This window comes from Salvelinus sp. IW2-2015, linkage group LG18 (assembly GCF_002910315.2).
Source record: "Salvelinus sp. IW2-2015 linkage group LG18, ASM291031v2, whole genome shotgun sequence".
Classification (NCBI taxonomy): domain Eukaryota; kingdom Metazoa; phylum Chordata; class Actinopteri; order Salmoniformes; family Salmonidae; genus Salvelinus; species Salvelinus sp. IW2-2015.
The window spans coordinates 70,834,072-70,843,214 of record NC_036858.1 but is presented as its reverse complement, the minus strand read 5'-3'; the positions used below and the strand labels follow the sequence as shown (position 1 = coordinate 70,843,214).

The 9,143-nt window shown below is 46.5% G+C and overlaps 1 protein-coding gene and 1 pseudogene across 1 annotated transcript in view; one reads left to right on the top strand and one right to left on the bottom strand.

Annotated features, from left to right (window-relative positions):
• Nucleotides 1-5,692, bottom strand: part of LOC111978140 (protein phosphatase 1 regulatory subunit 21-like) — a 53,835-nt pseudogene extending 48,143 nt beyond the window's left edge.
• LOC111977789 (forkhead box protein N2) overlaps nt 1-9,143 on the top strand; it is a 135,602-nt gene that overhangs the window by 41,370 nt on the left and 85,089 nt on the right. The gene's annotated exons all lie outside the window — the stretch shown is intronic.

The window sequence follows — 9,143 nt, the reverse complement described above, 5'->3', positions numbered from 1 at the left end:
TCTCTGCGAGGCTCCTTAGTCTGGGACCCAGGCCCTAACACTTCTCTCTTCCGGCTCTCTTAGTCTGGAACCCAGGCCCTAACACTTCTCTCTTCCGGCTCCTTAGTCTGGGACCCAGGCTTTAACACTTCTCTCTTCCGGCTCCTTAGTCTGGAACCCAGGCCCTAACACTTCTCTCTTCCGGCTCCGTAGTCTGGGACCCAGGCCCTAACACTTCTCTCTTCCGGCTCCGTAGTCTGGGACCCAGGCCCTAACACTTCTCTCTTCCGGCTCCTTAGTCTGGACCCAGGCGCCTAACACTTCTCTCTTCCGGCTCCTTAGTCTGGAACCCAGGCCCTAACACTTCTCTCTTCAGGCTCCTTAGTCTTGGACCCAGGCCCTAACACTTCTCTCTTCCGGCTCCTTAGTCTGGAACCCAGGCCCTAACACTTTCTCTCTTCCGGCTCCGTATCTGGACCCAGGCCCTAACACTTCTCTCTTCCGGCTCCTTAGTCTGGAACCCAGGCCCTAACACTTCTCTCTTCCGGCTCTTGCTCTTAAGGGCCTAGAAGGGATAAGGTGTGAGCTCCTCCTCTAACAGGTACCACTGTGCTCCGCGCCACACACACACACACACACACACACACACACACACACACACACACACCACACACACACACACAACACACACACACACACACACACACACACCACACACACACACACACACACACACACCACACACACACACACCAGGGATCCCACTGTGCTCGCTCAGCCCTCAGCCTGGCTCCAGCTGTGGCGTCGGTAGGGCCCATCAGCCATCTGTCCTTGACCAACAGAGATCAAGACAGCCACACTGTCATTGGAGCAGGTGCACCCCCCCCCCCCCCCACAACACACACACACACACACTGGATGAGCAGGGATGAGGTCAAATGGGGGGAAGGGTAGTCATGCAGGCAGTTGTTTTCTACCATGCCTAGCAACGGCGTCCCATTTCCTGGGTTTTTGGGTGACAAGGCAGGCATCATGTTCCCCTTGGTTGGTGTGGTGGTGGTGGTGGCCCCTCCCTCATACTCTTTTTCTGTCTCTAACTGTCCTATTTATGATAATGAGCCATCTGCCCTCCCTGATCACAGCCGCCCAAACCGGGGAGGGGGCGGGGGAGCAGGGGGTAGGGAGGTGGGTGGGGAGACATCTCTGACAGACTCCTGGCGGGACGCAGAGACAAAGACTCCTCCTTTGCCTGTTGTATTTGTTTCTGTCTTCCATCCTGTACGTTCAATCCAGTCCTGTTCCTGGAGAGATACCATCCTGTAGGTTCACTCCAACCCTGTTCCTGGAGAGCTACCGCCTGTAGGTTCACTCCAGTCATGTTTCTGGAGAGCTACCATCCTGTAGGTTCACTCCAACCCTGTTTCTGGAGAGCTACCATCCTGTAGGTTCACTCCAACCCCTGTTCCTGGAGAGCTACCATCCTGTAGGTTCACTCCAACCCTGTTCCTGGAGAGCTACCGTCCTGTAGGTTTTATCTCCAACCCTGTTCCTGGAGAGCTACCGTCCTGTAGGTTTTAACGCCAACCCTGTTCCTGGAACTATCGTCCTGTAGGTTCCCTCCAACCCTAATCTAGCGCACTTTATTCTAATAATTAGCTGTTGATAAACTGAATCAGGTTAGTTACAACTGGGGTTAGAATGAAAGACCCGGAAGAGAGAAGTGTTAGGGCCTGGGTTCCAGACTAAGGAGCCGGAAGAGAGAAGTGTTAGGGCCTGGGTCCCAGACTAAGGAGCCAGAAGAGAGAAGTGTTAGGGAAATATCACATTTCCATAAGTATTCAGACCCTTTACTCAGTACGTTGAAGCACATTTGGCAGCGACTACAGACTCGAGTCTTCTTGGGTATGACGCTACAAGCTTGGCACACCTGTATTTGGGGAGTTTCTCCCATTCTTCTCTGCAGATCCTCTCAAGCTCTGTCAGGTTGGATGGGGAGCGTCGCTGCATAGCTATTTTTAGGTCTCTCCAGAGATATTCGATCGCATTCAAGTATGGGCTCTCGCTGGGCCACTCAAGACATTCAGAGACTTGTCCTGAAGCCACTCCTCAAATCAAATCAAAGTTTATTTCTCACGTGCGCCGAATACAACAGGTGTAGACCTTATAGTGAAATGCTTACTTACTAACCAATAGTGCAATTTCAAAGTTACATTTTTTTATTAAATAAAAAGGTATTAGGTGAAGAAATAAGTACAACAGTAAAAAGACAGTGAAGAATAACAGTAGCGAGGCTATATACAGTAGCGAGGCTATAACAGTAGCAAGGCTAGTATATCCACCGGTTAGTCGGGCTGATTGAGGCAGTATGTACATGTAGATATGGTTAAAGTGACTATGCATATATGATAAACAGAGAGTAGCAGCAGTGTAAAAGAGGGGTTGGCGGGGCAAATAGTCTGGGTAGCCATTTGATTACCTGTTCAGGACTCTATGGCTTGGGKGTAAAAACTATTGAGAAGCCTTTTTGTCCTAGACTTGGCACTCCGGTACCACTTGCCATGTGGCAGTAGAGAGAACAGTCTATGACTGAGGTGGCTGGGGTGGCTGGGGTCTTTGACAATKTTCTGACAACGCCTGGTGTAGAGGTCCTGGATGGCAGGCAGCTTGGCCCCAGTGATGTACTGGGCCGTACGCACTATCTTCTGTAGTGCCTTGCGGTCAGAGGCTGAGCAATTGCCGTACCAGGCAGTGATGGAACCAGTCAGGATGCTCTCGATGTTGTAGCTGTAGAACCTTTTGAGGATCTCAGGACCCATGCCAAATCTTTTTAGTTTCCTGAGGGGGAATAGGCTTTGTTGTTCCCTCTTCACGACTGTCTTGGTGTGTTTGGACCATTCTAGTTTGTTGGTGATGTGGACACCAAGGATCTTGAAGCTCTCAACCTGCTCCACTACAGCCCCGTCAATGAAAATGGGGGCGTGCTCGGTCCTCCTTTTTCTGAAGTCCACAATCATCTCCTTAGTCTTGGTTACATTGAGGAATAGATTGTTCATCTGGAACCACCCGGCAAGGTCTCTGACCTCCTCCCTATAGGCTGTCTCATCGTTGTCGGTGATCAGGCCTACCACTCACGTCTGAAAACGTAATGATGGTGTTGGAGTTGTGCCTGGCCACACAGTCTTGGGTGAACAGGGAGTACAGGAGGGGACTGAGCATGCACCCCTGAAAGGCTCCAGTGTTGAGGATCAGCGTGGCGGATGTGTTGCTACCTACCCTCACCACCTGGGGGCGGCCCGTCAGGAAGTCCAGGATCCAGTTGCAGAGGGAGGAGTTTGGTCCCAGGTTCCTTAGCTTAGTGATGAGCTTTGAGGGTACTATGGTGTTGAATGCTGAGCTGTAGTCAAATAATAGCATTCTCACGTAGGTGTTCCTTTTGTCCAGGTGGGAAAGGGCAGTGTGGACTGCAATAGAGATTGCATCATCTGTGGATCTGTTKGGGCGTTACGCAAATTGGGGTGTGTGTCTAGGGTTTCTGGGATAATGGTGTTGATGTGAGCCATTACCCGCCTTTCAAAGCACTTCATGGCTATGGACGTGAGTGCTATGTGTCGGTAGTCATTTAGGCAGGTTGCCTTCGTGTTCTTTTACTGAGGTGTGGCTTTCGCCTGGCCACTTTACCATAAAGGCCTGATTGTTGAAGTGCTGCAAAGATGGTTGTCCTTCTGGAAGGTTCTCCCATCCCCACGTAGGAACTCTAGAGGTCTCTCAGAGTGACCATCAGGTTCTTGGTCACGTCCCTGACCAAGGCCCTTCTCCCCCGATTGCTCAGATTGGCCGTGCGGCCAGCTCTGGGAAGAATCTTGGTGGTTCCAGACTTCTTCCATTTAAGAACGATGGAGGCCACTGTGTTCTTGGGGACCTTTAATGCTGCAGATATTTTTGGTACCCTTCCCCAGATCTTTGCGTCGGCCAAATCATGTCCCGGAGCTCTACATACAATTCCTTCAACCTCATGGCTTGGTTTTACCTCTGACATGCACTGTGAAGTCTGGGATTTTATATAGACAGGTGTGTGCCTTTCCAAATCATGTTCAATCAATTGAATTTACCACAGGTGGACTCCAATCAAGTTGTAGAAACATCTCAAGAATGATCAATGGAAACAGGATGAACCCGAGCTCAATTTCGAGTCTCATATTTGAGGGTCTGAATACTTTTGTAAATAAGGTATTTCTGTTTTTTAGTTTTAATACATTTTCAAACATTTCTAAAAACCTGCTTTCACTTTGTCAGTATGGGGTATTGTGTGTAAATTAATGAGGATTCTTTTTTTATTTAATCCATTTTAGAATAAGGCTGTAATGTAACAAAATGAAGAAAAAGTCAAGTGGTCTGAAAACTTTCTGAATGCACTGTATCTTCTCTCACCCTGAAGCTGAAAAGACTCACGTTTCAAGGCCTCTGGATCCTAGTACAGATCAAATAGAGGACCAGACTGGGGCAATTCTCCCTGTCCGTGGAATGCCATTCAGCTCAGTGTTTTTCATCATGAATCTTGTTCTGGAGGCAGCTCTGCAGAGTGGTCAATAGCTAGCACAGCCACAAAGTCATAACATCTGATGTTAAACCTAACCAATTTTGACTTTTCAGCTGGCCCATCTTGTGGAAATTTCTCAGTTTTGCCTCTAGGACAAGACTCATCTCAATAAAAATGAACCTGCTTCAAGACCCCACAACATTGAGAAACAAATTCAATTAAATGTTATTCGTCACATGCTTCGTAAATCACAGGTATGGACTAACAGTGAAATGCTTACTTACGGGGCCCTTCCCAACAATGCAGAGAGAAAGAAAATTCATAGAAAAGTAAAACCAGTAATAATAAAGTAATAATAGATACATAATGAGTAACRATAACTTGGCTATATACAAGGGGTACCAATACCTAGTCGATGTGCAGGGGTATGAGGTAATAACTTGGCTATATACAAGGGGCACCAGTACTGTGTCGATGAGAACTTGGCTATACACACGTGGTATCAGTACTGAGTCAATGATAAGTTGGCTATATACAAGGGGTACCGGTACTGAGTCAATGATAACTTGGCTATATACACGTGGTCAGTACTGAGTCAATGATAACTTGGCTATATACAAGGGGTACCAGTACTGAGTAGATGTGTAGGGGTACGAGGTAATAACTTGCCTATATACAAGGGGTACCAGTACTGAGTAGATGTGCAGGGGTACGAGGTCATTGAGGTAGACATTGAGGTAGAAAATTATGCAAAAAGGGTCAACGCAGATAGTCCCGTTAGCTATTTAGTTAACTATTTAACTAACTATTTAGCAGTCTYATGGCTTGGGGCTAGAAGCTGTTAGGGTCCTGTTGGTTCCAGACTTTATGCATCGGTACTGCTTGCCATGCGGTAGCAGAAAGAACAGTAAATTACTTGGTGGGCTGGAGTCTTTTTTGGGCCTTCCTCTGACACCGCCTGGTATATAGGTGATGGATGGCAGGGAGCTCGGCCCCAGTGATGTACGGGGCCGAACGTATTACCCTCTGTAGCGCCTCGTGGTCGTCTGCCAAGCAGTTGCCATACCAAGCGGTGATCCAGCCARTCAAGATGCTCTCAATGTTGATCTGTAGAACTTTTTGAGGATCWGAGGGCCCATGCCAAATCTTTTCAACTTCCTGAGCGGGAAGAGGCATTGTGATGCCCTCTTCATGACTGTGTTGGTGTGTTTGGACCATGATAGATCCTTAGTGATGATAGATCCTTGAAGCTCTCAACCCGCTCCACTTCAGCCCCTCATCGATGTGAATGGGGGCGTGCTCGGCCCTCTGTTTCCTGTCGTCCACRATCAKCTCCTTTGTCTTGCTGATATTGAGGGAGAGGTTGTTGTCCTGGCACCACACTGCCAGGTCTCTGACCTCCTCCCTATAGGCTGTCTCATCATCATCGGTGATCAGGCCTACCACTGTTGTGTAATTAGCTATCGTAATGATGGTGTTGGAGTCGTGCTTGGCCACGCAGTCGTAGGTTAACAGGGAGTTCAGGAGGGGACTAAGTACGCAACCCTGAGGGGCCCCCGTGTTTAGGGTCAGCGTGGCGGATGTGTTGTTGCCTACCTTTACCACCTGGGGGCAGCCCATCAGAAAGTCCAGGATCCAGTTGCAGAGGGTGGTGTTTAGTCCCAGGGTCATGAGCTTAGTGATGAGCTTGGAGGGCCCTAAATTGATGAATGCTGAGCTGTAGTCAATGAACAGCATTCTCAAGTAGGTGTTCTTTTTGTCCAGGTGTGAAAGGGCAGAGTGGAGTGCAATAGAGATTGTGTCATCGGTGCATCTGTTGGGGCGGTATGCAAATTGGAGTGGGTCCAGGGTGTCTGGGATGATGGTGTTGATCTGAGCCATGACCAGCCTTTCAAAGCATATCATGGCTACAGATGTGAGTGCTTTGGGGTGATAGTCATGTTACMTTGGCGTGCTTAAAACATGTACTGTAGGTATTACAGACTGAGTCAGGGAGAGGATTATAATGTCAATGAAGACACTTGCCAGCTGGTCAGCGCATGCTCTGAATACTCATCCTGGTAATCCGTCTGGGCCTCCAGCCTTGTGAATGTTAACCTGTTTAAAGGTCTTACTCACATCGGTTACGGAGAGCGAGACCACACAGTCGTCCGGAACAGTTGATGCTCACAAGCATAGTCCAGTGTTGCTTGCCTCGAAGCGAGCATAGAAGGCATTTAGCTCGTCTGGTAGGCCCACGTCACTGGGCAGCTCACGGCTGGGCTTTCCTTTGTGATCCGTGATAGTTTGCAAACCCTGCCACATTAGTAGGATTCAGTGTTGTAGGATTCAATCTTAGTACTTTATTGACGCTTTGCCTTTTTGATGGCTCATCGGAGGGCACAGCAGGATTTCTTATAAGCATCCGGGTTATTGTCCCACTCCTTGAAAGCGGTAGCTCTAGCTTTTAGCTCAGTGCGGATGTTGCCTGTAATCCATGACTTCTGGTTGAGGTATGTACATACGGTCACTGTGGGGATGACGTCATCGATGCACTTATTAATGAAGCCGGTGATTGATGTGGTAAACTCCTCAATGTCATTGGCCGAGTCCCAGAACATATTCTAGTCTGTTCTAGCGWAACAGTCCTGTAGCTTAGCATCCGCTTCATCGGACCRCTTCCGTATTGAGTGCGTCACTGGTACTTCTTGTTTGAGTTTTTGTTTGTCAGCAGGAATTAGGAGGATAGAGTTATGGTCAGATTTTCCAAATGGAGGGTGAGGGAGAGTTTTGTATGTGTCTCTGTGTGTGGAGTAAAGGTGATCTAGAGTTTTGTATGTGTCTCTGTGTGTGGAGTAAAGGTGATCTAGAGTTTTATATGTGTTTCTGTGTGTGGAGTAAAGGTGATCTAGAGTTTTGTATGAGTCTCTGTGTGTGGAGTAAAGGTGATCTAGAGTTTTGTATGAGTCTCTGTGTGTGTGGGAGTAAAAGGTGATCTAGAGTTTTATATGTGTTCTGTGTGTGGAGTAAAGGTGATCTAGAGTTTTATATGTGTCTCTGTGTGTGGATAAAGGTGATCTAGAGTTTTATATTGTGTTTCTGTGTGTGGAGTAAAGGTGATCTAGAGTTTTATATGTGTTCTTGTGTTGTGGAGTAAAGGTGATCTAGAGTTTGTGATGAGCTCTGTGTGTGGAGTAAAGGTGATCTAGAGTTTTATATGTGTCTCTGTGTTGTGGAGTAAAGGTGATCTAGAGTTTTGTATGTGTCTCTTGTGTGTGGAGTAAAGGTGATCTAGAGTTTTTATGTGTTTCTCGTGTTGTGGAGTAAAGGTGATCTAGAGTTTTTGTATGTGTCTCTGTGTGTGGGAGTAAAGGTGATCTAGAGTTTTATATGTGTCTCTGTGTGTGGAGTAAAGGTGATCTAGAGTTTTATATGTGTTTCTGTGTGTGGGAGTAAAGGTGATCTAGAGTTTTATATGTGTTTCTGTGTGTGGAGTAAAGGTGATCTAGAGTTTTGTATGAGTCTCTGTGTGTGGAGTAAAGTGATCTAGAGTTTATATGTGTCTCTGTGTGTGGAGTAAAGGTGATCTAGAGTTTGTAATGTGGTCTCTGTGTGTGGAGTAAAAGGTGATCTAGAGATTTTGTAATGTGTTTCTGTGTGTGGAGTAAATGTGATCTAGAGTTTTGTATGTGTCTCTGTGTGTGGAGTAAAGGTGATCTAGAGTTTTGTATGTGTCTCTGTGTGTGGAGTAAAGGTGATCTAGAGTTTTATATGTGTTTCTGTGTGTGGAGTAAAGGTGATCTAGAGTTTTGTATGAGTCTCTGTGTGTGGAGTAAAGGTGATCTAGAGTTTTGTATGAGTCTCTGTGTGTGGAGTAAAGGTGATCTAGAGTTTATTATGTGTCTCTGTGTGTGGAGTAAAGGTGAATCTAGAGTGTTTATATTGTGTTTCTGTGTGTGGAGTAAAGGTGATCTTAGAGTTTTATATGTGTTCTGTGTGTGGAGGAAAGGTGATCTAGAGTTTTATATGTGTTTCTGTGTGTGGAGTAAAGGTGATCTAGAGTTTTGTATGAGTCTCTGTGTGTGGAGTAAAGGTGATCTAGAGTTTTATTATGTGTCTCTGTGTGTGGAGTAAAGGTGATCTAGAGTTTTGTATGTGTCTCTGTGTGTGGAGTAAAGGTGATCTAGAGTTTATATGTGTTCTGTGTGTGGAGTAAAGGATGATCTAGAGTTTTTGATGAGTCTCTGTTTGTGGAGTAAAGGTGATCTAGAGTTTTATATGTGTTCTCTGTGTGTGGAGTAAAGGTGATCTAGAGTTTTTATGTGTTCTGTGTGTGGAGTAAAGGTGATCTAGAGTTTTATATGTGTTTCTGTGTGTGGAGTAAGGTGATCTAGAGTTTTGTATGAGTCTCTGTGTGTGGAGTAAAGGTGATCTAGAGTTTTATATGTGTCTCTGTGTGTGGAGTAAAGGTGATCTAGAGTTTTGTATGTGTCTCTGTGTGTGGAGTAAAGGTGATCTAGAGTTTTGTATGTGTTTCTGTGTGTGGAGTAAATGTGATCTAGAGTTTTGTATGTGTTCTCGTGTGTGTGGAGTAAAGGTGATCTAGAGTTTTGTATGTGTCTCTGTGTGTGGAGTAAAGGTGATCTAG